The sequence below is a fragment of the Bos taurus genome, chromosome 16 (genome assembly GCF_002263795.3).
Source record: "Bos taurus isolate L1 Dominette 01449 registration number 42190680 breed Hereford chromosome 16, ARS-UCD2.0, whole genome shotgun sequence".
In the NCBI taxonomy this organism is placed as follows: Eukaryota; Metazoa; Chordata; class Mammalia; order Artiodactyla; family Bovidae; genus Bos; species Bos taurus.
Genome location: NC_037343.1, coordinates 53,473,029 through 53,499,742, shown reverse-complemented (window position 1 = coordinate 53,499,742; position 26,714 = coordinate 53,473,029). Strand labels below are relative to the sequence as shown.

At 42.8% G+C, this 26,714-nt stretch overlaps 1 protein-coding gene and 1 non-coding gene across 2 annotated transcripts in view; both read left to right on the top strand.

Annotated features, from left to right (window-relative positions):
* KAZN (kazrin, periplakin interacting protein) overlaps positions 1 to 26,714 on the top strand; it is a 1,332,513-nt gene that overhangs the window by 218,657 nt on the left and 1,087,142 nt on the right. The window lies entirely within an intron of this gene.
* MIR2285CZ (microRNA mir-2285cz) lies at positions 19,324 to 19,379 on the top strand. The gene has a single exon (NR_162375.1). It is a non-coding gene; the product is annotated as a microRNA mir-2285cz (primary transcript).

Genomic DNA, 26,714 nt, shown 5'->3' with positions numbered 1-26,714 from the left:
CTCCCAAGGAGCCCCAGCTGACACTGGATGTGAGGGGCAAACCTATCAAAGTCTTAGTTGACACTGGTGCCACTTAACTTTATTCTGAACACCAGCTCAGGCAAACTCAGTCACAAGAGTTATAAAATGATGGGTATCAGGGAAGATCTTAGAACAGGCACTCATAGAGCCATCAGGATGTAAATTGGATGAACACACATTCACCCATTTCCTTCCTGTATGTTCCTGAATGCCCTATATCCCCGCTAGAAAGAGATGTCTTCATAAATTGGGAGCTACTAATCCACCTCATGGGAGGCAAACTGGAGATTGGTGTTCCCCTGGACAAAGGGCAGAGAATGAGAATGCTCATGACTGAGGACAGAGCTCCCCAGGCAAAGCAAGTTGACCTCTCCCGACGCTATGCAATGCTCAGTGCAGCACCTCTGCACCTGGCCCACTGCAGCCTTCTGGAATTGAGGTGTTGGGTGCAGCCTTTCTGCACATGGCCTGCCAGGCTGAGGAGTCTGCACAGCCCTTTTGCACAGGAAACTATGGTCTTAAGGGCCAGCTGCAAGGCCTCTGCACGTGCCACCCTGGGCACAAGTCAACAGTCAAAGTGTTAGTTGCTCAGTCGTGTCTGACTCTTTGTGACCCCAAGGACTGTAGCCCACCAGGCCCCTCTGCCCATGGGATTCTCCAGGCAAGAATACAGGAGTGGGTTGCCATTCCCTTCTCCAGGGGATCTTCCTGACCCAGGGATTGAACCCAGGTCTCCCTCATTGCAGATGAATTTTGTACAGCCTGAGCCATCAGGGAAGCCTGGGAGCAAGTAACACTAGACTTAAGCACAAAGGGAAAAAAAGTTAGACTTTGTTACTCAGATCCTGTTTTTATTTCCCAAGAATTGTTACTGGGCTTTGCAGGTGACAGTATCTCAGAATGTGACCTTATTTAGAAATAAGTTCTTTGCAGATGCGGTTGGTTGAGATGGGGTCATTGAGGGTAAGCCCTAATCCAGTGTGACTGGTGTCCTTATGAAAAGGGGAAATTTGGACACAGACTCACTGGGAGAATTCTTGTGAACATTAAGGCAGAGACCTTAGCTTAACACCTATAAGCTAAGGAATGCCAACAATTTCCAGCAAACTAAAGTTTGTTGCAGCACTGTTTACAATAGCCAAGACATGGAAACAACCAATCAACAGAGGAATGGATAAAGAAGATGTGGTACATATATATATATATATTGGAATATTAGCCATAAAAAGGAATGGAACTGAGTCATTTGTAGTGATGTGGATGAACCTAGAGTCTGTCATACAGACTGAATTAAGTCAGAAAGAGAAAAACAAGTATTGTATATTAATGCATATATATGGAATATAGAAAAATGGTAGAAATGAACTATTTGCAGGACAGGAATAGAGACACAAACATGGAGAACAGATGTGTGAACACAGAGAAGGAAGAGGGTGATAGATTAGGAGTTGGATTGACATATATACAATACTATGTGTAAAATAGACAGCTAGTGGGAAGTTCCGTATAGCACAGGGAGCTCAGTTCGGTGCTCTGTGATGACCTAGAGGGGGCTCGAGAAGGATGGGATATATGTATACATATAGTCAATTCATGTTGTTGTACAGTGGAACCAATACAACATTATAAAGCATTTATATTCCAATTTAAAAAATAAAATTTTTTCAAAGAGAAAAGAGTCATATGCCAAATACAACAAACACACAAACAAAACAAGACAAAACCCCTCTGGAAGCTAGGAGACAGGCATGGGGACAGATTCTCCTTCACAGCCCTTGGAAGGAACCAACTCTGCTGATACCTTGATTTTGGACTTTTAGCCTCCAGGACTGCAAGACAATCCGTTTCTGTTATTTATGCCACCTAGCTTGTGGTGCTTTGTTACAGCAGGCCCTAGTCTGCTACCCCAACTGCCTCCAGACAATGCCAGCTGTCATCTGGGGGTAATCAACTCTGAGTTCTGCCTACAGCACATATTGCCCACGGCTGCTTTCATCCAGTGACGGAAGAGTTGAGCAGTGGTAACAGAGACCATCGGAGAAGGCGATGGCACCCCACTCCAGTGCTCTTGCCTGGAAACCCCATGGACAGAGGAGCCTGGTAGGCTGCAGTCCATGGGGTCATGAAGAGTCAGACACGACTGAGCTTCTCTTTCACTTTTCACTTTCACGCATTGGAGAAGGAAATGGCAACCCACTCCAGTGTTCTTGCCTAGAGAATCCCAGGGATGGTGGAGCCTGGTGGGCTGTTGTCTATGGGGTCGCAGAGTCGGACACGACTGAAGTGACTTAGCAGCAGCAGCAGTAGCAACAGAGACTATGGCTTGCAAAGCCTCAACTATCTACCATCTGATCCTTTATAGAAAAGGTTGCCTGGACCCCCAGTTGAAACTATTCTGTGGTACCCCTGAAAGATGGCTGCAGGGCTGGACATACACCTGGCTCAGTCTGGGGCTGCAGAACTGGTCCATGAGCTTCAGACGATGGAAATAAAGATGAGGACAAGGATGTTGGTGTGCACAGGGGGACATTGTCTTGACCTTGACACAGCTGGCCAGCAGTTCATCTTGCACTGGAGTCCATCTGGGTGTCCTGACTTCACAGTCCTTGTTCTCCGCCTTTATTCTGTTTCCTGCCTCTCACACAGCTATTGAGCTCCATTGTCTGGGATGAACATCTTTTGTTGAACCAGTTGCCTTCTTGTAACAGTTTGTGATTGTCAGAAAGGTTCTCAGTTTAGCCTTTCTGTTAAATGGAGCTTTAGGGTGTCCCCTCGTGGACTTTGGGCTTCCCTGGTAGTGAGGTGGTAAAGAATCCACCTGCCAGTGCAACAGGCACAAGAGATGTGGTTTTGATCCCTGCTTTGCCTCCAGGAAGATTCACTGGTGAAGGAAATGGCAACCCACTCCAGTATTCTTGCCTGGAAAATTCGACAGACAGAGGAGCCTGGCAGGCTACAGTCCAAAGGGTCACAAAGAGTCAGACGCAACTGAGCATGCATGCCTTTTTTTTCTTTTCATGGACTTTGTTCCCTGCAGTTCCATGGGTCCTAAGTGTTCTGATGGTTTGCTATTGTGACCATCCACAGAAATGCAGATAATGGGAGCCTTCTTTCCTAAAAATGCCCTCTGTAAGAAATGCCTGTAGAGTTTTTCCTAGATGTGAGTTAGGAGGAGGGTTTTATAGATGTGTTAGGGAGGGCTGCTTCTTAGAAGACTCACATGTTACTCAGAAGCTTGATCCTCAGCCTCATTTCCTATCTCTCTGGCCCTCAGCCTGGTGGTTACAGCAGCCGCGATTTAAAGCTGCCCACTGTTCCCCTGGGACTGGCTTGTTTTTTAAGACCTAGAAGGTCTCTGAGGTGATACTGAAAGCTTGGGGGGAAAACCAAAGCAAAAACAGAAAAGCTAGTATAGATAGTTGTTTGAAATTGAATGTGTACCCTGAAAAGATACATTGGAAGTCAAATCCTCCCCTCACCCTGTACCTGTGAAATGCAATTTGGAAATACAATCTTTGAAGGTATACTCAAAGTTAAGATGAAGTCATTATGGTGTACCCTAATCCAGGGATTTCCAAACTCCAGGATCTAATGCCTGATGATCTGGGATGAACCTGATGTAATAATAATAATAATAGAAATGAAGTGTACAGTAAATGTAAAGTGCTTGAATCATCCTGAAAATGCCCCAACCCCAGGTTCTTGGAAAAACTGTCTTCCACGAAACTGGTCCCTAGTGCCACAAAGGTTGGGGATGGCTGCCTAACTCAGTATAGGAGGTGTCCTTGTAGGAAAGGAGAAGAGACACAGAAATATACACAAGGACATAGCCATGTGAAGATGGAGGCAGAGATTGGAGTAATGTATCTACAAGCCAAGGAACGCCAAGGATGGCTGACTCTCGTCAGCAGCACAGAGAGAGGAGGGAATTGATTCACTTTTGAGGGCTCAGGATGGAACCAACTCTGCTGACACTTTTTATTTCAGACTTTTAGCTTCTAAAACTATGAGACTATAAATTTCTGTATCCTAAGCCAGTTGTGGCACTTTATTATGGCAGTTCTAAAGAAGGCAGAATGCCAAAGAATTGATGCTTTTGAACTGTGGTGCTGGAGAAGACTCCTGAAAGTCCCTTGGACAGCAAGGAGATCAAACCAGTCAATCTTAAGGGAGATCAACCCTGAATACTCACTGGAAGGACTCTGATGCTAAAGCTGAAGCTCCAGTATTTTGGTCATGTGATGCAAACAGACGACTCATTGGAAAAATCCCTGATGCTGGAAAAGATTGAGGGCCAAAGGAGAAGAGGGCATCAGAGGATGAGATGGCTGGACGGCATCACGGATGCAATGAACATGAACTTGGGCAAACTCCGGGAGATGGTGAGGGACAGGGAGGCCTGGTGTGCTGCAGTCCATGGGGTCACAAAGAGTTGGACATGACTAGGTAACTGAACAACAACAACAAAAACATGAATACAGTAGGTTCTCTACACACAAACCTTCAAGTTGTGAACTTTCAAGGATGAGAACATGCATTCCATCAACATCTGGAGTGAGTGAAATTGCAGCTTGCCCTCCGTCTCCTATTCCTGACAATCCTTCAGCTCTACTACCTCCCACCTCCTCCCCTTCTTCCAGTCAGTAACTCTTTTTGCCTGTTCATTTGATGCCAGCCCCTAGATGCCAACTGCTATACTGTACTACTGTACTTTTTAAGGTACTGTAAGATTAAAAATGTTTTATTTTTGGTGTTTTTTTTTTAATATATTGTGTGAAAAGTATTTTATCTACAGTACTATTATATCTAGTAGAGTACTAAATAGCCAATTGTGTTAGCTGGACTTACAAATTGAACTAATGAATGTGCTCTTGGAATGGAACTCATTCGTATATAGAGGACTTACTGTACAATAATTACTATGAAAAATATGTATTTTTGCATCTTACACTGCTCAGTGTGGCTTAGCAATTAAGTAACTTTGAGGTCTGTTACGCTGTTGATGCTTACCAGCTCTTATACACTCTTGCAGCTCCCTGTACTTTTTCTACCTAGCAGTTATCACAGTTTGTAATTATGTATGTGTACTGCATGTATGTGCTAAGCCATGTCCAACTCTTTGTGATCCCAGGGACTGTAGTCTGCCAGGCTCTGATGTTCATGGGATTTTCCAGGCAAGAATACTGGAGTGGGTTGCCATTTCCTACTCCAGGGGCTCTTCCCAACCCAGGGATTGAACCCAAATCTCCTGTGTCTCCTGCACTGACAGGTGGATTCTTTACCACTGTGCCACCATAATTATATATGTGTCTTTGTAATTATTTGTCTGCTTCTCCCACTAGATGTGAGTTCCATCCATGGCAAACAGCAGGTATTCAGTAAGTATTTGTTGAGAGACCTTGGACAAGTCCTTTATCATTTCTGAACTTCAGTTACCCAATCTGGAAAATGAAAATATTCGTGGTACCTACGCCATTGATGATGTTGAGAATTAAAAGAGGTACTATATACACAGCACGAGTCATGGGATGGTGCATAATCATGGTGGTCTGAGTGTTTTCTGTTTGACTCCTTTCCTGGATCCTTCTATAAAAACCTCGGCGGCACATAGAGTTTGGGGCACACAAACCTGTCTGAATCTTGGGTCAGTACAGAGCCAGCTTGTGTAACTTGTTTTGACAACCCCAGGTAATGATTTGTCATTAAGAGCTACAGCTGAAATTTGACCTCTCTGGAGAAGTTTCCGTGTTTTCTAAGACCTCATCACTAAACAGCCCTGAAGATGTAGAAAGAACCTTCCTCGAAATTGCCATTAAGGCCATACTTGTCACCCTGGGAAAAGCTAATGGACAGAAACATATTGATGTGTGAACAGTTTGAGACCTTTCCCCCAAGAAAACCTTTTAGCTAGTGAAGGTTCATTCACCTTAATTAAAAATTATCCAATGGATACATCTCTTTCCATCACTCTGTGGGCACATGCAGAGTTTCTTTCTTTTTTTTTTTTTGAGAGAGAAATTAAATTTAAAAGCTCACCCTTCTTCAAATAAATCCTTTGTTTGCTTTAGTAAGCAGAAAAGCCTACTGGCTATTAGTTGTCAGTTAAATGTGGGTGTTAATTAAAATGGCCATGTCCAAGCACTCTTCAGGATCAATCTGCCACTTGGGGTCCCATTGTTGAAGATGGTCCTGAATTGCAATGTATTATGCATGACATGGCCACTTGGTACCGTCCTGGGACACAAGACGGAAGACTTAAGATGAAGTCTGCTATATAAATATCGCACACTCTGTTTTTCTCTAAATGATGAGACACATTCTTAGTATGATTTAAACTAGGGTCACGGCCTGTAGGTCACACCCTGTCCTTTGTTTTTGTGTGATCCCTGAGTTAAGACTGGCTTTATGTTTTTAGATGGTTGAATATAATAAAAAAAATATTTCATGGCAAATGAAAATTTTATGAAATTGAAATTTCACTGTCCTCTTTTAAATTCAAGCATTGTTGATTTACGATGTTGTGTTAGTTTCAGATGTACAGTGAAGTGGCTCAGTTTTATATATATAAATATATATTATATATAAATATGTATATTACATACATACATATATATACATTCTTTTTTGAGATTCTTTTCCAATATAAGTTATTGCAAGATGTTGAATATAATAATAGTTCCCTGTACTATACCGGAGAAGGCAATGGCACCCCACTCCAGTACTCTTGCCTGGAAAATCCCGTGGATGGAGGAGTCTGGTGGGCTGTAGTCCATGGGGTCGCTGAGAGTCGGACACGACTGAGCGACTTCCCTTTCACTTTTCACTTTCATGCATTGGAGGAGGAAATGGCAGCCCACTCCAGTGTTCTTGCCTGGAGAATCCCAGGGACAGGGGAGCTTGGTGGGCTTCCGTCTATGGGGTCGGCACAGAGTCGGACACGACTGAAGTGACTTAGCAGCAGCAGCAGCAGCAGTAGCAGCAGCAGTGGTATACAGTGGGTCCTTATTGCTTATCTATGTGATATATAGTTGGGTACATCTGTTAAACCCAAACTCCTAATTTATCCCTCATCACCCTCTTTCCCCTTTGGTAGCCATTAGGTTGTTTTCTGTGTCTATGAGTCTGTTTCTGTTTGGAAATAAATTATTTGTATTATATTTTAGATTCCACATATAAGTGGCATCATATGGTATTTGTCTTTGTCTGTCTGACTTCCTTTACTTAGTATAATAATCTCTAGGCCCATCTCAGTGTTCTTAAATAAAGTTTTACTGGTACACAGACAGAGCCCTTCACTGACATGTTGGCTATGGCCCATCCTGATTTAAATAATCAATGTGACACTGAAGCTTAACTTGAAGACACACACACACACACACACACACACACACACGCACACTGTCCATTCTAGAATCTTTCTAGCAGGGCTGCCTCGACACTGAACATTCCCTGGTGCATTTATCCCTTGGAGGGTGAAGCAGGGTCATCAATAATGTAAACCCATCTGTGGTCTTGAAGTGACTGCACAAGGCCTGCTGGGAATCAATTTCTATCTCTCAGAGATGTGTTAACTCCCACAATCTCCTCTCAGGTGCCATCCTCCTGAAGGAGAAGAAAACCAGCATTGCCCCCAGGCAGTCCAGGAAAGAGGAATGTGGAAATCGCAAAGGCAAGAGGAACCAGCTATGGGGAGATGAGAGTGAACACCCCTCCTTGTCTTACAAGAAGGGCCAGGTCTGCCTTCTTACACATCTGTCCTGAAACCCCAGCCAACCCTTAACTGCATCCCGTGGAGTTAATGTTGTGTGCTCCCAAGGGGGAAGCAGAATTGCAATGGGTCCATGATAATTGAATCTTAGGGCGAACTCCTGAGCCACCTGGGAAGCAGGTGATGTGTGTTTTTGCCAAACCCCCTGTGCACTGGAGCCACTCATTCTTAGCAGCGTGCTTCTTCTTGTGCTTTGCTGGCTGACCCGAGGTCCCCTGCCGCCTCTAATAGACATTGAAGGTCTCCCAGGAGACCAAACCAAATTGCCCTCACCCTTCCATTTCTTCCTGCTGCTCTTAAGCCACCCAGGATCTCTGTGTCTAAGTTATTCGTGCATAAAGCATTTTCTCATAGGCTATCAATTTGGCATAGTCAGGTGACAATAAAACATCAATGGATGGGAGATAGATACATTTTAGTATAAAACAAATGTGGAAAGCAACAGAGACATTGGATGAGTGTACTCTGAAATCAGTAACTTAGAACTGAACCCTACCTCTGTTACCTGCCAGCTATATGTGTTTGGTAAATTTATAAATCTCTTGGAACCTCAGTTGCCTTTTCTTAAAACATGGGATGATGAACGTCTGATAGGATGGCTTTGAAGGATAAGCGATTTTGTGTAACTTCCTAGCACAGTGTCCAACTCAGAGCTAGTGGTCTGTAAGTAGGACGTGATAATAATGTTGTATTTTCAGGTAACTAAGAGTTTTTCTATGAATTTGTCCTGGGATGGGAAGCATCTGAGTAACTTAGAGCTAGGAAGGTCGCTGCACTTCCCTGGAAATACATACATGTACAAACATACATGGGCTTCCCTGGCGGCTAAGCAGTAAAGTATCCACTTTCAATGCAGGAGAAACAGGATTCATAGATTTGATCCATGGGTTGGGAAGATCCCCTGGAGGAAAAAATGGCAACTCACTCCAGCATTCTTGCCTGGAAAATTCCATACAGAGGAGCCCGGCGGGCTGTAGTCCATAGGGTAGCAAGGAGTCAGACATGACTGAGCAGCTGAGCATGCACACACACACGTAAACACACACACATTGGTCACTAGCTTCAAAGACCCTCCCCTGAGCCTGGTATAATGGAATGGCAGCTTTAATATGCGATCTCACTTACAGCATCTATGGGGACTGACACTGACCCAGATGTTATTTTCAGCCTTGTTCTTCTTTTTCCTTTATCTTCATAAAATCAAGCAACCCTCCCACATATCCTTTCATTTAGCAAATATTTATCAATCACTCACTGTGTGTCAGATTATACTAGGACCTGTCAGCAAAACAGACAAGGTCTGTTCCACAGTCCAGTTGGAAGCAGACAGACATTAATCAAATCATCACATACAGATTTACATTTTTAAAGACCCGTCTTGCTTCAGTGAGGAGCATGGATGGAAGGCAGTGATGGAGGCAGGGAGGCCCCCTTGGGAACCAGATAATAGTGGATCAGATGGAGTTGCCCTGTAGGATGGAAGGAAGTGGCCATGAATGATCAGAAGGTAAATTCAAGAAGACCAGGTTAGGATTGGGTGTAAAGATGGACATGTCAGGAATGACCCTTAGAGGCTTCTAGGTATGGCCCTGTGGAGAGAGAGATCCAGAAAAAGGCCAGGTTGTGAGCAAACGGCATGCATTCCATTTGAATACCCAGGTGGGGTGCCAATCAGATCTTAGCTATCTGGGCTTCAGACGGATTGTTCCTTCTCTTTGACACATTCACCCTGACTATTTACAATGGAAAAATGTATCCCTAATTCTTCTACATAGACATATGTGTAACCACACACAGGTAACACTCATCCTTCAAGTAAACATCATGAAAAACAGTAATTATTTCTTGCCCTGTGATAGCACATGATTCTGGGATCTGTTATGATGGAGCAAGTAAATTTGATCCCTACAAAAAAGGAAGATTTTCTCCAAGGTGTCTTCTAAGCCTCTGGTTCACCCCTGATTCTCTGATTCAAAGATTCCCAGTACTTCCACTGGACAATTATTCCCTCAGCAAAACAGTCACGCTGAATGCCCTTGAGTTTGCTGCCATGTTAAAATAAATCCATTCCTCTTTGAGAACCACAGTGGTTTGTGTGAGCTAAGTTATTTTGCTCCCACTGAAATTGGACAATTCTTAGCATATTGGACTCTGATTTTTTGTCACTCTTATTGAGGTATAATTTACATACAATAAATTAATCCATTTGCACTGTGCAATTCTTTGAGTTTTGAGAATTTGCATATCATGTTGTAACTGCCAGCATAGTGGTGATACAGCACATTCCATCAGCACGTTGATGCTGAAGCTCCTGATGCAAAGAGCCAGCTCATTGGAAAAGACCTTGATTCTGGGAAAGATTGAGAACAGGAGAAGGGCTCAACAGAGGATGAGACAAGGTTGGATGGCATCTCCGGGGGATGCCTGGTGTGCTTCAGTCCATGGGGTTGTAAAGAGTCGAACACGACTTGGTGACAGAACAAAAAATCACCCCATTGAGTTTTCTCAGGCCCCTTTACAGTCAGCCCCTTCTCTGTACTCCCTGATCACTATCCCTGTAGTTTTGCCTGTTCTAGAATTTTATATAGTTGAAATCACTCAGTATATAAACTTTTCTGTCTCACTCAGCATGATGTGTTTGAGAGTCATGCATATTGTTGCATGAATCAGTAGTTTGTTCCTTTTTATTGCTAAGTGACATTCCATCTTATGGTTCTATCACAAGTTACAAATAATGGGCATTTGGGTTCTCTCCAGTTTAAGGCAATTATGATTAAAGCTGCTCTTGATGTTCATATACAAGTCTTTATGTGGAAGTTCATTTCTCCGTAATAAATACCTAGGAGTGAAATTACTGACTCGTAAGGTAAATGGTGGTGACTTTATAAGAATACTCCTAATCTGTTTTCCAAAGGAGTTGTCGTGGCTCAGCTGGTAAAGAATCTGCCTGCAATGCAGGAGACTTGGGTTCAATTCCTGGGTTGGGAAGATCCCCTGGAGAAGGGAAAGGCTACCCACTCCAGTATTCTGGCTTGGAGAATGCCATGGACTGTATAGTCCATGGGGTCTCAAAGAGTTGGACACAACTGAGTGACTTTCACTTTGTAACATTTACATTCTCCCTCAGCACCATAGGAGGATTTCAGTTTTTCTACATCCTCTCCAATCCTTTTTATTTATGGTTATTCCACAGGGTATGAAGTAGCATCTCACAGGGGCTTTAATTTGCATTTTCCTAGTGATAATTTAGTTTGAATATATTTTTATGTTCTTATTTGCTACCTTTCATATACTTCGGTCGGAGAAGGCAATGGCACCCCACTCCAGTACTCTTGCCTGGAAAATCCCATGGACGGAGGAGCCTGGTGGGCTACAGTCCATGGGGTCGCTAAGAGTCGGACACAACTGAGTGACTTCACTTTCATTTTTCACTCTCATGCATTGGAGAGGGAAATGGCAGCCCACTCCAGTGTTCTTGCCTTGAGAATCCCAGGGACGGGGGAGCCTGGTGGGCTGCCGTCTATGGGGTCGCACAGAGTCAGACACGACTGAAGCGACTTAGCAGCAGCAGTGGCAGCATATACTTCGGTGAAGTGTCTGTTCAAAACTTTTGACTATTTGAATTCTTTATTTAATTTCTATACCACGTAACTGAATTTTAAGAGGTCTTCATATATTCTGGATATGGATCCTTTATCAAATATGTTTTCTAAATATTTTCTCCCAGTCTGTAGCTTTCATTTTCATTTTTTTCCCTAGTATTATATATATTTTTTTAGTTTGGATATATATATTTAAAAATTAGAAAAAGTTAAAATTGCACTAAAATACACATAAGTTTACTATCTTAACCATTTTCAAGTCTACAGTTCAGTTTTATTAAGTATATTCACACTATTGTGCAATCTCCAGAATCTTTCCAGTTTCTTTTAAAGTTCAAAAGTTTTTAATTTTGATAAAGTATATTATTTATTTAGTTTGAATTTTATACTGTTAAGTAATCCTTGCCTATTTAAGTAGACTCTGCTGAACCCAAGGATTTTTAAATTCTTTTTCTGTTTTCTTCTGGAAGCTTCATAATTTATCTCTTACATTTAGGTCTGTGATCCATTTTGAGTTAATATTTGCATATGGTGTATTAGTTGCTCAGTCATGTCTGACTCTTTGCAACCCCATAGCCTTGGCAGGCTCCTCTGTCCATGGAATTCTCCTGGCACCAATGTGGAGAATTGTTCATGGATTTCAACTGTCCATGGAATTCTCCACACAAATTTGCATATGGTGTGGAAGGGTCTATATTCATTGTTTCGTGTGTAAAAGTGAAAGTGTTAGTTCCTCAGTTGTGTCCAACTCTTTGTGACCCCATGGACTGTAGCCTGCCAGGCTCCTCTGTCCATGGAATTCTCCAGGCAAGAATACTGGAGTGGATTGCCATTCCCTTCTTCAGGGGATCTTCGCCACCCAGGGATGGAACCTGGGTCTCCTGCATTGCAGGCAGTTTCTTTACCATCTGAGCAACCAAGGAAGCTCTATGTTTAGCAATATAATATATTTAATATTTATATTACATATATAATATACATGCATTTAACCATATATAATAATCTATTTAACAGTAAAATGTTTCTTTTTCTATGTATCTATATAAACAACTAGGGACTGCAAGAATCTTGTGTTTTCTGAAAACTTTGTAACTTTCTCACATTGGTTAACTTTGTTACTTCCCTTAGCTATTTCCTGTGGAAATTCAGTGAAACTCGTATAAGGGGGACGGATCCACTTTTGCCAGTGAGGGAGCTGAGGCTTAGAGAGATCAAGCAGCTCTCCCATGTCTGTGCTCTTTCTACCCTGATGCTCTCAGAAGTAGCAAGGAGTGGAAGAAGCACTGGGGTGGCTGTATCCGACTTCGTAGCCAGTCTTGGGAGAGGAATCTCAGTCTCCAGGGTTAGTGGGTCAGCTGGAAAGAGAAGAGGGGGCCTGAGACTCTGTTTTGTAGCTTCCTTTGAATTTTCTGTATAGATGATCATTTAGTCTTCAAATGAAGTCAGTTTTATTTCTTTCAACATTTATGCCTACCTATTTCTTTCTCTTGCCTTATGGCACTGGCTAGAACTCCTAAGCATTGTTGAAATGGGAGTGGAGACAGTAGCCTCCTTCATCTTGTTCCATATATTCTAAGATAAGCATTAAGTCTTTTAAGAATAATGTTAGATGTATTATTTTAGTAGATGTATTTTATCAGGTGGAGGAAGTATACTTTTATTTCTAGTTTGCTAAGAGTTTTTATCAAGTGGGTGTTAAAATTTTCAAAACCTCTTTTCTGTATATATTGAGGTAGTCATATGGTTTTCTCTTTTTAGCCCATTAATATGGTGAATTGCACTGACTAATTTTCAAATGTTAATCCAACCTTTCGTTTCTGGCACTAGCCTCACTTGGCAATGGCATATTATCCTTTGAATATATTGCTGAACTTAATTTGCTAAAATTTTATGAAATATTTTTATATCTATATTTTTGAGAAATATTGGTTTGTGGTTTTATCTTTGTCTGGTTTTGGCATCAGGGTAATGCTGGCTTCATTAATTGAGCTGGGGAATGAGTCCCTCTCTCTCCTCCTCTCAATGTATGTGGGCACTATTTCACTCTTAAATGTTTTGTAGAATTCATCAATGACCACCTGGGCATGGAGATTTCTTTGTGGGACTATTTTTAGCTACTAATTTAATTTCTTTAAAAGATATGAGACTATTCCAACTGTCTATTTTTGCCCTTTGAGTGAACTGTAGTAATTTCATTCTTGATTTTGGTCATTTGTGTCCTAATTACTATTGGCTAGAGACTTTTTTGATTTTATTGATCTTTATAAGAAAGCAGCTTTTGGTTTCATTGATTTTCTGAATTATTTTTTTCTTTTACATGTCATTGATTTCTAAGTTGCTAAGTTGTGTCCAGCTGTCTATGACCCCATGAACTGCAGCACCCCAGGCTTCCCTGTCCTTCACTATCTCCCGGGGTTTGCTCAAACTCATGTCCATCGAGTTGGTAATACCATCCAACCATCTCATCCTCTGTCACCCCCTTCTCTTCTTGCCCTCAGTCTTTCCCAGCATCAGAATTATTTTCTTTATTCTTGTTTTAGATTTGATCTTTTCATCTTTTCATAGTTTCTTAAAGTAGAAGTTAAGGCTTTTGATCTTTGACCTTTTTGCTTTTCTGATAGCATTTTACACTATAAATATATACACATGAATAGAATAGCATTTTATATTTTACATGTCACTATAAAGTAAAAAGAAAGTGTAAAATATAAAATTTCACAAGTAGTTTATAAACCTGAATATATTGTGTTTTCATTTTTATTAAAATATTTTCTAGTTTCTATTATTATTTCTTCTTTGAACAATGGATTATTTAGAACTTTGTTGTTTGATTTTCAAATATTTAACATTTTCCAGATTTCTTTCAGGGCTTCCCTGGTGGCTCAGTCGGTAAAGCGTCTGCCTGCAATGCTTCTGTTACTCTGTCATTGACTTTTAGTTTAATGCTGTTCTGTTTAAAGAATGTACTTTGCTTGGTTTCAATTCTTACAAATTTGCTGGAAGTTGTTAATTTATGGTCCAGACCATGGCCTGTCTTGGTAAACATTCCATGTGCTCTTCAGAGAATTTGTATTCTGCCATAGTTGGGTGGAGTGATCTATAAAGCTGTTTAGGTCACGTTGGTTGATAGTGTTGTTCATGTCTTTTCTATCTTATTATTTATATACCTTTTATCCATTATTAAGAGAAGGATGTTGAAAACTTAATAGTGGATTTGTCTACCCTCTTAGTTCTACCATTTATTGCTTCGTCTACTTTGATATTTTGTTACTAGGTTCATAGTATCTTTTTGTCCTCTTGATGAATTGACCGCTTTAACGTTATGATCAGCTCAGTTCAGTCACTCAGTGGTGTCTGACTCTTTGTGACCCCATGGACTGCAGCACGCCAGGCTTCCCTGTCCATCACCAACTCCTGGAATTTGCTCAAACTTATGGCTGGATGGCATCACTGACTCGATGGACGTGAGTCTGAGTGAACTCTGGGAGTTGGTGATGGACAGTGGTTGCATGCTGTATCTTTTTGATCAGTGGTTGCATGCTGTATCTTTTTGATCAGTGGTTGCATGCTGTATCTTTTTCTGTCTTTTTACTTTTGTTCTTTTCTGGCCTCAAATGGTTTCCTCTCATATGTGCACAGATCAGTATTCTGCCAAAGACTCAAGGGAACCTTCTACAAATCCCAACTACCTTGACCTTCTCAAACTCCACACTGTTTCTTCAGCTCAGTGGAGCCACCAGACTGTTTGGTTTCCTCTCACTGAACTCTGAACTCTCTCTAGGAAATAAGCTACAAAATTCTAAGGCTCACCTTACAAAAGAAGCTGTAAATTTGTAAGGCTTCTTTTCTTTCAAGGGTATTTCTCTTGTGCTGTGTGTTGTTCAATGTTTGAATATATATATATATTTATATATATATGTATATTAGTTTATAGTTATCAGATGTAAAATTTGCCTTGAGTATTCCATTATAGCCAGAGGTAGAAATCATAGATTTTACTTTATTTGTATATATCTTTGTAGCTACACGTAAAAGGGATCAATTATTACATATCTTACTGTAAAATTTTTTTGAATGTTGTTAACACTTTGTTAATGTTAAGCTTGCAGCTATTTATTTTTCCCTTTCAGCAGTTCTTACTTTTAGGGGGTTATGGATTCATTAGAGAATCCATGGGCCATTTTCACTAAAATATATGCACATGGTCATACAAACACATTAACATGCAGATTAAAAAGTACCCAATATCTAAATCTCTCCTGTCGACCTAGGAGGAATATTTGTTCTCCAAGTAAGAAACTGCTCTAATTCTTATTAGCTTTGTGTGTTACTTTGGTGACCAGAAAAATTTGTAATTTCTTCCCTGCCCTACCTTTCAGGGTTATTGTGAAAGATCACAGTGTGTTATGGAAGCATATTGCGTTTTTTTTTTTTTTTACAGTGGTTGCTCTTACTATTCTTACTATCATTATCATTTATAGTGGTTAATTCTTGTAAAAATTTAGTTTTTTCTTAACTTTATGAGAAACTTGTACACATACACACATAAATGTGTACACACATATGCAAGTACACACGTAACTTATTTTTAAAAAGGATTTACAACAGTGTAACCACCTATTTGCACTGAAAACATAGTTCTTATTCTCTATTTTCTCCTCTCAATTTTGTATTAATATCTTTTGGTTGAGTAGTCGTCCAAAACATTTATGCAGTTTTTGCATCGATTTGCAAGTAAGTGTTGTGTAATGTGCTTTGAGACATTCATTTTTCTGTGCTATTAAAATCAATAAAGATGCAATTTATGGAATTATCTTTGTTGGGTATGTCTCTGAACTAGTTTCATTTTGTTATTCAGTATTGGCTATGTTCTTTAATAATGCGGGAACGTGTCTGGGCTTCAGGCTAGCCCTGTGCTGTTTTTCTTTCTTCCTTGCCCTCTGTTAGCAATAAGGAAACCATAGCTGCCTCTGCCCCTAACACCCCACATGCATGTTTATGTTATGCCCATCTTCATGTTGTTCTATCTCCCTCTGATCCACCTCTCCATCCTTTTCCCTTGCCATTTATTCCTGTGCTCCATTCCAGTTACTACCCGTCCAGAATTCTGTTTCTCCTGCTCTTCAGATAATGGAATCCCTCCCAACCTTTTTCAAATTTCTATTTTATTTTGGCTGCTCTGAGTCTTTGTTGCTGTGCCTGGGCTTTCTCTAGCTGCAGTGAGCTGGGGCTGCTCTCCAGATGCAGTGCATATGGGATTCTCACTGCAGTGGTTTCTCCTGCTGTGGAGCAGGGGCTCCAGGCTCATGGGCTTCAGTAGTTGTGGCTCGCAGACTCCAGAGCGGGGACTTAGTAGTTGTGGCACACAGGCTTAGTTGCCTGTGGCATGTGGAATCCCCCTAGACCAGGGATCGAACCTGTGTCCCCAGCACTGGGGAGCAGTGAATCCCTTCCAACCTTTATATTCAGTTTGAGGCACACCTCCACCAGGGAGGTTTCCCAAACATCTGGACCCACGGCCATCTCCCTCTCCTCAGAATTCTTAGATGATGAACTCCTATATTGGCCTGTTCTAGTCCCAATGTAACAAAATTCTCCAAAACATGTTGTTAAATTAAGAAACATTTAGAAATAATATGACTAGTCACGCCATTTATAATTTAAAAATAAATCCCACTGAAATCTATATATTTCTGTGGATTTGTATTATGGAATGTATATATTTCGTTGTAGTAGAAATGAATGTCACATAACAGAGAGATTCCACACAAGTCAATGAACAAGGTGACAATTTGATGCAGTCAAAATTTATTTCTCAAATTCCTCAAGAAAAAATCACTTTGGAATCAGACTGTGACTTTACTAAGTCACATGCAGTTTAGTATTGTTTCCTGCTGTGTTGGATCTTTCTCCAAGCAGCAGATGAAGACAGCAGATTTCATTTAGAGGGCCACTGTTCAAGCAAAACGAAGGATGTGTCTTTACGATGCTCATACCATGGCAGGCCATCCTGAGCTGAGATCAAGCAGCATTTCCCAGCAGGAGAATCTAACATGTAGGTCAGGACAGTCGATGTTCAGTGGCCCTGTGCAAGATTTACCATCCCTCCCTCACAGCCCTGGATATTTACTGTCCCCATTCACTTGCTTGCACACACAAATATTCGTCCAAATCTTTCTCAATGCCTCCCAGGGGAAAGTGCTTCCCTTGTCTGAACACCAGTGGAATGACGTTACATCTTCTAGCCCATTCTCACTCTTGTGTAGGCATTTGCTCACTGAATGCAAAGGCCACTGAGAGGAGTCCACTGCTCTATTTGTTTAAATAGGATTTGGTTTTCACTTTTTCTTTCTGAGCCTCCGTAATTGAATTCATATAAACTATATGCGCCAAGGGTGTCACCCTCCTGTTGCAGTTATCTGTTGCTTTATGACAAACCGTATGAGACGTAGTGGCATAAGCAAACTCCACTTTATTAAGCTCATGGATCCCATAGAGCAGGAGGCCACGCAAGACCTAGTGACCTCTGCTCTACAATGTCTGGGGCTTTGGGTCAGAAGACTTGAAAGGCTGGGTTAGACGCAATGTCGAGGGGCTGGGATTATCTAGAGGCATCTTCACTCACTTATCTGTCTCCTGAGCTCCTGGGATTTGAGAAGAACTCCAGGGCTGGATTGAGGTGCAGCCGTCCATCCCACCCAAAGTGGCTACAGCACCTGCTGCTGCTGCTAAGTCACTTCATTCGTGTCTGACTCTGTGCGACCCCATAGATGGCAGCCCACCAGGCTCCCCTGTCCCTGGGATTGAGCACCTATACTTGGCCTTTTAGGGGAGGAAAGATGTTTTCCCTCTACCTTCCTTGGCTCATTGTCTGGGGGCCCTGTGGATTAAACTGACAAGAAGCAGATTAGCAAGAGAAAAACAGAGTTTATTAACACATGCAGTGTGCCTGTATGTGGGAGAAACTCAGTGCCAAGTAACTCAAAGGAGTGGTTAGGACTTGGGGTGTATATAGCATCTTAACAAAGAAGAGCACATTTATAAAGAAGTGATAAGAAGTGATGAGACAAAGGGTTTAGGCCTCTAGGGCTGCAAACTGAGCAAAGATAAATATATGGGGGAACTAACGGAAAAGAAGAGCTATTTTAGAAAGGTTTGTTGTGCTATCCTCTCAGTGCTGCCTCTGGGCAAAGAACTGGAGCTGTCTGTCTCTAGTGATTGAGTCTAAGCCTATTATGAAAATGGAGGGGGCAGAGAGCCTCTCCTCCTATTTTGTAGTGGCATATTATGATTCCTTAAAGCCTCCTCATGTGACTTGGGGTTCCTCACAACGTGGCAGCCTCAAACTAATAAACAGGAGCTCCATGGTCCCATATGATCCAGCCTTGAAAGTCATACAGCACTGCTTAGGCAGACTCTGCTGTCAAAGTAAGCTGATAGCTCTGGTTCAGAGGATTTCTCTCTACCTGAAAGATGCTGATATTGTGCAGACGGTGGTGGTAGTAAGCGCCAGTCCCCAGTTACAGAATAATATGTCTGTTGATTATGCAGGAACTTTCTCCATCTGATTTACTCTTTATTTTTTGAATTGAACTTGGATTACGGAATGCTTTGCTGTCTCTCGTATCCAGTCAGTTGGCTAAATATGGCCTTCAGATGTGTTTATCTTGGCCAGCAGTTTGAGTTAATATCCAGAAAAGTTCAGTTAAGCTATTTGAAGCCTTTGGCAAATTCAGGCAGAGAAGCTAAATCAGTTCCTCAGATGTGTCAAGAGCTTATCTTCTTCTACAGCTTCTTGGACATGGAAATGGTGTCCCTTGGGCACGGTGGTATGGCATGACAGTGGTGGCAGTAGGGACTATAATAAAAACAATGGTAACTAACGTGTGTTTAATGTGCCAGGACATTTGGAGAAGTTTATATGGGTTGGCAAAAAAGTTCTTTTGGGTTTTTCTCTAACGTATGACAAACCCGAATGAATTTTTTGTCCAATCCAATATTATCTCACTTGACCCTCACCACAATACTTTGGCCACCTGATGCAAAGAGCCAACTCACTGCAAAAGACCCTGATGCTGGGAAAGATTGAAAGCAAAAGGAGAAGGCAGTGACAGAGCATGAAATGGCTAGGTAGCATCACTCACTCAATGAACATGACTTTGAGCAAACCTGGGGAACAGGGAAGCCTGGCATGCTATACTTCGTGGGGTCACAAAGAGTTGGACACAGTGTAGTGACTGAACAGCAACAAAACAATTGTATAAGTTGGATTTTTAAATTACTATTCTTACTTTGCAGAAGAGGAGACTGAGGCCCAAAGATGTTAACTTGCTCAAGGCCTCCTAGCTAGCATAGAGCTGGCTCCTGATGCTGCCTGTCTTACCTTCAAGACTCTTACATCCCCTTCTGATGGCAGTGTCTTCTAAAATTTCAGCTTACCTGCCTGAAGACCAAGGGGAAGCAGGAAGGCATAAGCCCATTGAAATCGATGAACTCCTATATTGGCCTATTCTGGCTATATATCTATATATATTGGCCTATTCTGGCTATATTGATGAACTCCTATATTGGCCTATTCTGTGGCTCGCTGGAAGGCATATGCCCATTGAAATCCCTTTTCAAACACAATAGGGCTGTTCACGCAGTTTTCAGTAGGTGATTAAATGGATTTTATTTTGCCAGTGGTTAATGAGGATTGAATTAAACTCTGCAGTTTTCCTCTGTTCCTTTGATGCTGAGTATCCCTTTGCAGTAAGACAAACAGCAGTGACAGTTGCAACATTGTGTGAATGACCGCAAGGAAAAGGACTGCTGTGGGCAACCTGGGAGGTTGAGAAACTGACTCTGTTCTCCCTGTGTTTCTGCTCCTGGCTTCCCTTCAAAATGCCCTCCAGTATCACCTGCCCAGAACCATTACCCTTTATCTCTCCTTTACTTGATTTGCTCCTTCATAATTGCTCAAGGATTGGGGCCCTTTGGCCTCCCCTCTTGGAGCTTCATTCGGACTGTGCCTTTAATTTCTTACAAACAAATCGTGCATTATGGCCACCGCTGAGTTTCCCTGGGGCTCTCCAGCTGCCTCATTACCCAAGGCCTATCTTTGATTTACTTCAATTTATAGTCTCTCGTATACACCTTTTGCTTCCTCCCTCTCTGGGGAATGAACAGGGGTGCTTGAGAAGTCAAGCGAGGCAGTCCATGGGGGTCACAAAGAGTCGGGAATGACTGAGTGACTGAACCACAACAACAAGGAAGGAAGGGGAGAGAGTTATGAAGTGTTGCCTGTGGGATAGACACACCAGGCACGTAGCGTTCAAAGGGCAAGGGGGGGGAGAATTTTCTATCTGCTCATTAGCCCTATGTGTAGGGGTGTTTACCCTCTCTTAAATGGGGATTCAGAGTTTGGGACATGGGCTCAGGCTTGAGGCATCATGCGCACTTGGGATTTAATTGGGCAGCCTCCCTGTGACTGCTGCTGCTGCTGCTAAGTGGGCTTCCCTAGTAGCTCAGACAGTAAAGCATCCGCCTGCAATGCAGGAGACTCGGGTTCAGTCCTGGGTCAGGAAGATCCCATAGAGAAGAAAATGGCAACCCACTCCAGTATCCTTGCCTGGAAAATCCCGTGGACAGAGGAGCCTGGTGGGCTACAGTCCATGGGGTGGCAGAGTCGGACACGACTGAGTGACTAACGCACACACACACCCACACACCCTGCGACAGTTTTCCTAGAAAAGTGACATGGAAATACCCGCTTTGAGGTTTGATGAGCAGAGGTCAGTAACAATGGAAGCAGGTCCCTTGGCTGGCCAACAAGAGTTTTAATCTAAGAATTGCCTTTGTATGTTAGATTCTGGAAACACTAGTGTAAGGGTAGAGCAGGAGAAGAATCAAATCTGGAAAAGCCCAGGCTCAGTCCATCTATCCTCCCTTCCTCCCTCCTTTCCTCCTTCTTTCCTTCCTCCAACACCCTCTTCTCTTTCTCTCTTTTCAGAATGGATTTCTTTGGAGATGGATATAAAGTAATGGAGGAATAATCACATGAAAACCGCATCTGCAGTCAACATAATAGCAGTAATGATACCCACCACTGCTCCTGACCCCTACCATTTCACCAGTTGCTAGCACCTGGCCCCCAACCAGCCCCAGGATACTGCACTATCCCTGTTGGTTCCTTAGGTCCTGACCTCACAAGAATACATAGTCTTTTACGAAAGGCTTTCGAAATCCCCTGCTTGAGCTGGCTGGCTGAGTCCTGCCAGGAACTTCAATGAGACGCAGAGTCAGTAGATGGTAGAACTGGGATTGCAGCCCAGCAGCCTGACTTCAGAGAGATGCTCACGTGTTGGACGATCCCCAAGACCACCCCCAGGTACAGTGATTTTCCAGGAGGGCTCACAGGACTCCACCTAGTCATATTCACAGGTGTGATTTATTACAGCAAAAGGCAGCAAAGCAAAATCTGCCCAGGAGAAAGGTTCATGGAGTGTCATCTGGAGGAAACCAGGCACAAACTTCTAAGACTTTCTCCCAGTGGAGTCCCACAGGACACACTTTATTTCCCAGCACTGAGTCGTGACATGTGGGAAATGATTTCCACCAGGGAAGCTCCTTAGAGACTCGGTGCTCTGGGATTTTTATAAGGGCCTGTTCACGTAGGGACTTGGGCTTCCCTGGTGGCTCAGTGGTAAAGAATCGGCCTTCTAGGGTGTGAGATGCAGGTTCAATCCCTGGTTCAGGAAGATCCCCTGGAGAAAGAAATGGCAATCCACTCCAGTATTCTTGCCTTGAAAACCCCATGGAGAGAAGCCTGGCGGCTCCAGTCCATGAGGGTGGCAAAGAGTCCTATACGACAGCAACTCAACAACAGTATGTAGGCACTCCCTATCTGTACCCAGATTCCAGACTCTTAGAAGGAAACCAGGTGTTCAGCCTAGACTGTATTGTTTGCATGAACAATTTAAGCACAGAGAGGCACTTTTATCATACAGGAAGCTTTGGAACCGTCTCCAAATCTCAGCTCCCAGATGTTAGCCAAGGACCAACCTTGTAAGTAGGATTTTCAAAGAAGAGCAGTCACTCCTGCTATATTAATGCCTCTCCACAGCTCATAACCACTGCCTACTATTTTTTAAGTGTTTATTATGTGCAAGGTACTGCATCAGTCTAAGATCATGGCATCTTGTCCCATCACTTCATGGCAAATAGATGGGGAAACAGTGGAAACAGTGACAGACTTTATTTTTTTGGGCTCCAAAATCACAGCAGATGGTGACTGCAGCCATGAAATTAAAAGACACTTACTCCTTGGAAGAAAAGTTATGACCAATCTAGACAGCATATTAAAAAGCAGAGACATTACTTTGCCAACAAAGGTCCGTCTAGTCAAAGCTATGGTTTTTCCAGCAGTCGTGTATGAATGTGAGAATTGGACTATAAAGAAAGCTGAGCACCAAAAAATTGATGCTTTTGAACTGCGGTATTGGAGAAGACTCTTGAGAGTCCCTTGGACTACAAGGAGATCCAACCAGTCCATCCTAAAGGAAATCAGCCCTGAATATTCATTGGAAGGACTGATGCTGAAGCTGAAACTCCAATACTTTGGCCACCTGAGGTGAAGAACTGACTCATTTGAAAAGACCCTGATGCTGGGAAAGATGGAAGGCAGGAGGAGAAGGGGATGACAGAGGATGAGGTGGTTGGATGGCATCACTGACTCAGTGGACATGAGTTTGAGTAAGCTCTGGGAGTTGGTGATGGACAGGGAGGCCTGGCATGCTGCAGTCCATAGGGTTGCAAAGAGTCGGACACAACTGAGCGACTGAACTGAACTGCATCAGTCATCTCTTTGAATCATGGCACATACACACTATTTTGATCTCCTTTTGCAGATGAGAAATTTGAGATTGATTATCTTGCTCAAGGTGATACAGCAACCAAGTGGTGAAGGCAGGATTCGAATCCAAGCTAATTTGATTCCAAAGTCTACTGAAAGGTTGTTGGGGGGTGGAGGTAAGGAGGGAGTGAAGGCCGAGGTAGAGGAAATGTAAATAATATTTCTTTCCAAGTAACAATCTTATGATTCCTGGTCTCTTCTTTGGGCATTGGTATCATCTGTTTTTCTTCCTCAATAGACATACATTGTTTAATCAGAAAAGTTTAAAATAGTTTGATGTAGAATTTTTGGTGAGTCTCCTTTAATATATAAACAAACCCAATTATAAAGGCAAATGAACTGTCAGGATGCAAATGAATGCGGCTAAATTACTTGAAGCCAGTGTGTTCTCTTGAGCAGGTTAAACAAGTTCTTTACGATGCTTGTTTATATGTTGTGTTTGTTTAGCAAAACCTTTTTTCCAAGATAGGGCAGAGGTAAACGGCAGCTTCGCCAGCTGAAATAGCTCAGAGGGGATAATCACTGTAAGCAAAGATCTTTTATCAATCCTCAATGCTCCCAAGCTAGGAAGCTTTAGATATTGTAAAATATCATAAAAAATGATTTCTTACCAACTTGAGTGAATGAGGTCCTGGTGTCATTCAAATGGGATATTATTTCATGGGACTTTTACAGAAAATTCAAGAAGAGATGGACTTCCCAGATTGTGCTGGTGGTAAACAACCCACCTGCCATTGCAGGATTCGCAAGAGATGTGGGTTCAATTCCTGGGTTGGGAAGGTTCCTCTGGAGAAGGGGATGGCAACTCACTCCAGTATTCTTGCCTGGAGAATCCCATGGACAGAGGAGCCTGGAGGGCTATAAGCTCAGAGTAGAGTCAGACAGGAAAGAAGCGAATTAGCACCCATGCAAAGAGAAACAGACTAGCTAGACCCAAAGCAACTTTTCAACAGCACAAAATCTAATGTCCCAAGGAAGCCACACGGTGCCCCAATACAGTTTATCTGCCCACAAGGGCCTCCTTGTGCTGCTCAGAGGAATAAGAGAAGTTGAGGATCCTTGTTAATTCAATCTGACAGAGACCTGGGAGAGAGTGGGTGAGTTCACTTCCTGTGCTTGGGAGCCTCTGTGAGTCTTTGGGTTTGCAGACCACTGCTGTGTTCTTTTGTAACTGAAAGTGGAGTCTGGCTGGTTTGATATTCACAAGCCGTTAAACAGGCCAGGCTGGTGGAAAAGAAAGTTTATTTCATTTCAGAGGCCAGCAACCAGAGCAAAAGGAAACACCTGTCTAGGACTCAGCACCCTGACAATCAGGGGGGCAAGAGATTTTATAGACAGAGGGAGGGGGCTACATGCAGAAACAGCACACTCAGCCCTGACAATCATCTCGAAATTGGTCATCAGGGGTCTGACCTGTGTCATCCTGATTGTTTTAAGTACAGTTGATCTTTAGTTCCATGCTCAGTTTATTCCCATTTCCTTTAAGGCCAGTTCTCAGAATTCTCAAGGCTATAGTCTGGTCATCATGTAGTTAACTTCTTCCAAGTGGTGGGGGATTCAGTATTTACAAGACAGCTGACAGGATATGGCTGAGAATATGATCCATGGCCCTTGAGGACGAACTTAAAGTCCTTGACTGTGCTTAATGACTATATTATTATTATTCGGTCTCCTTTGACTGTTCTGTTTCGGCATGTTCTCACTTCTCTGATTAAACTTCTTTGGCCAAAGTTTTTCCCCTGACAAAAGTCAGGCAGAGGATGTGGGGGACAAGGACCGTAGGGTCCTGCTCCTTTTTACTTTGTCCAGTGGCCACCGTGTTCACCTAGGCTGCCCCGTATCTCCCCAATTGGCATCTTGGGCTAGGTGCTCTCATCTAGGTGCCTTGGGGGCCTCTGTGGTGAATTCTGTACATCCCTGTGTATAAGCTTCCCAGCGCTGCTCTCTTCGTCTGCTAGGGCTGCCAGGTACCCCAGCTGAGCAGCTTAAACCACAGAAATGTATTTTCTCATAGTTTCAGAGGCTAGAAGCCTGAGGTCAAGGTGTCAACAAGGTTGGTTTCATTCTGAGGTCTCTCTCCTTAACTTCTAGATGGTTCTCTTTTCCCTGTGTCTTCACAAGACCTTCCCTCTCTGTAAATCTGTCCCTGTCTCCTTATAAGGACCCCAGTCCTGTCGGATTACTGTTCACCCTAATGACCTCATTCTATCTCTTTAAAGATCATATCTTCAAATGCAGTCATATTCCAAAGTCCAGGGCTTAGGATTTCAACATGTGAATTTGGTGGGGAGGACACAGTTCAGTTCATTAACAGTTGCTTTAACAGATTCCTATAAGTTTTATAAATGTAGGCAAAATAAGTTTATAATGCTATAGTTCTGTAGGTCAAAATCTGACCTGGACCTCACAGGGCTAAAATCAAGGTATGGCAGTTCATTTCTCTAGGCTCTGCATAGCATCTGTTTCTTTGCCTCTTCCAGCTCCTCGAGGCATCTTTTCTCCATTTTTAAAGCCAGCAACAGCAGGTGAATCCTTCTCAGATCATGTCACTCCAACCTCTTCCACAGTCCCTCTGCCTTCTGTTCTGGCTCCCTCTTCCACTTTTACGAACCGCGATTACATTGGGGCCACCTGGACAATCCAGGATACTCTCAGGGTCAGCTGATTAGCAACCTTAATTCCATCTGCAACTTTAATTCCTCTTTGTCATGTAACCCAACATAGTCACTGATTCTAGGGATTAGAACACAGGCATCTTTGGGGGCCATTATCCTGCCAAGCACACCAGATTACCTGTATGCTTTACCCCAGATTGTCTCTCTGTGCTAAAGCTTGCCAAATGTAGGGAAAATCCCTTTACTTCATGGGCAGACAGAAAGAAAAAGAGAACCTTATTAACGAAGATTTTGTTGCACTGCCCTTGTAGGGCTGTGGGGATTTTATGAGACAGCAAGTTTCCACTAACTGCAGCATTGTAATGATTTGCTAGGGGTGGGTGGGTTCTGCACGCCAGATGGGGCGTAACTCACTGGAGCTGGTGCAGGAGAGAGGAGCCCCGCCCTGGAGCTGGTGGGGAGGGAGCGCGCCATCTCTGCACCACTGACCTGCTCCTCTCCCCTAGGACCCTGCGTGTCTTCCAGGGCTGGATGAGTCAATCTTCTTCTCTTGGCTCTGCCCCCACACGAACTGTGCAGAAGACTTCCCTCCTCCTGAGGGAAATGATTTGCCTTACGTAAGCATTTATCCACTTTGCTCCTGAACACCCTCCTGAGCAGCACTTTGACACACAAGTGGGTACATTGATGGGGAGAAAAAAAAAAAGGTTTCCTGCCATCTGGTTTAGAAAAGGTGATGAGAGAGCAGCTCCCTGCTCTTGCTGTTGCTGTGGAACAGAATCTCAGAGCCGGAATCAAAGAAGAGATGGGGAGCC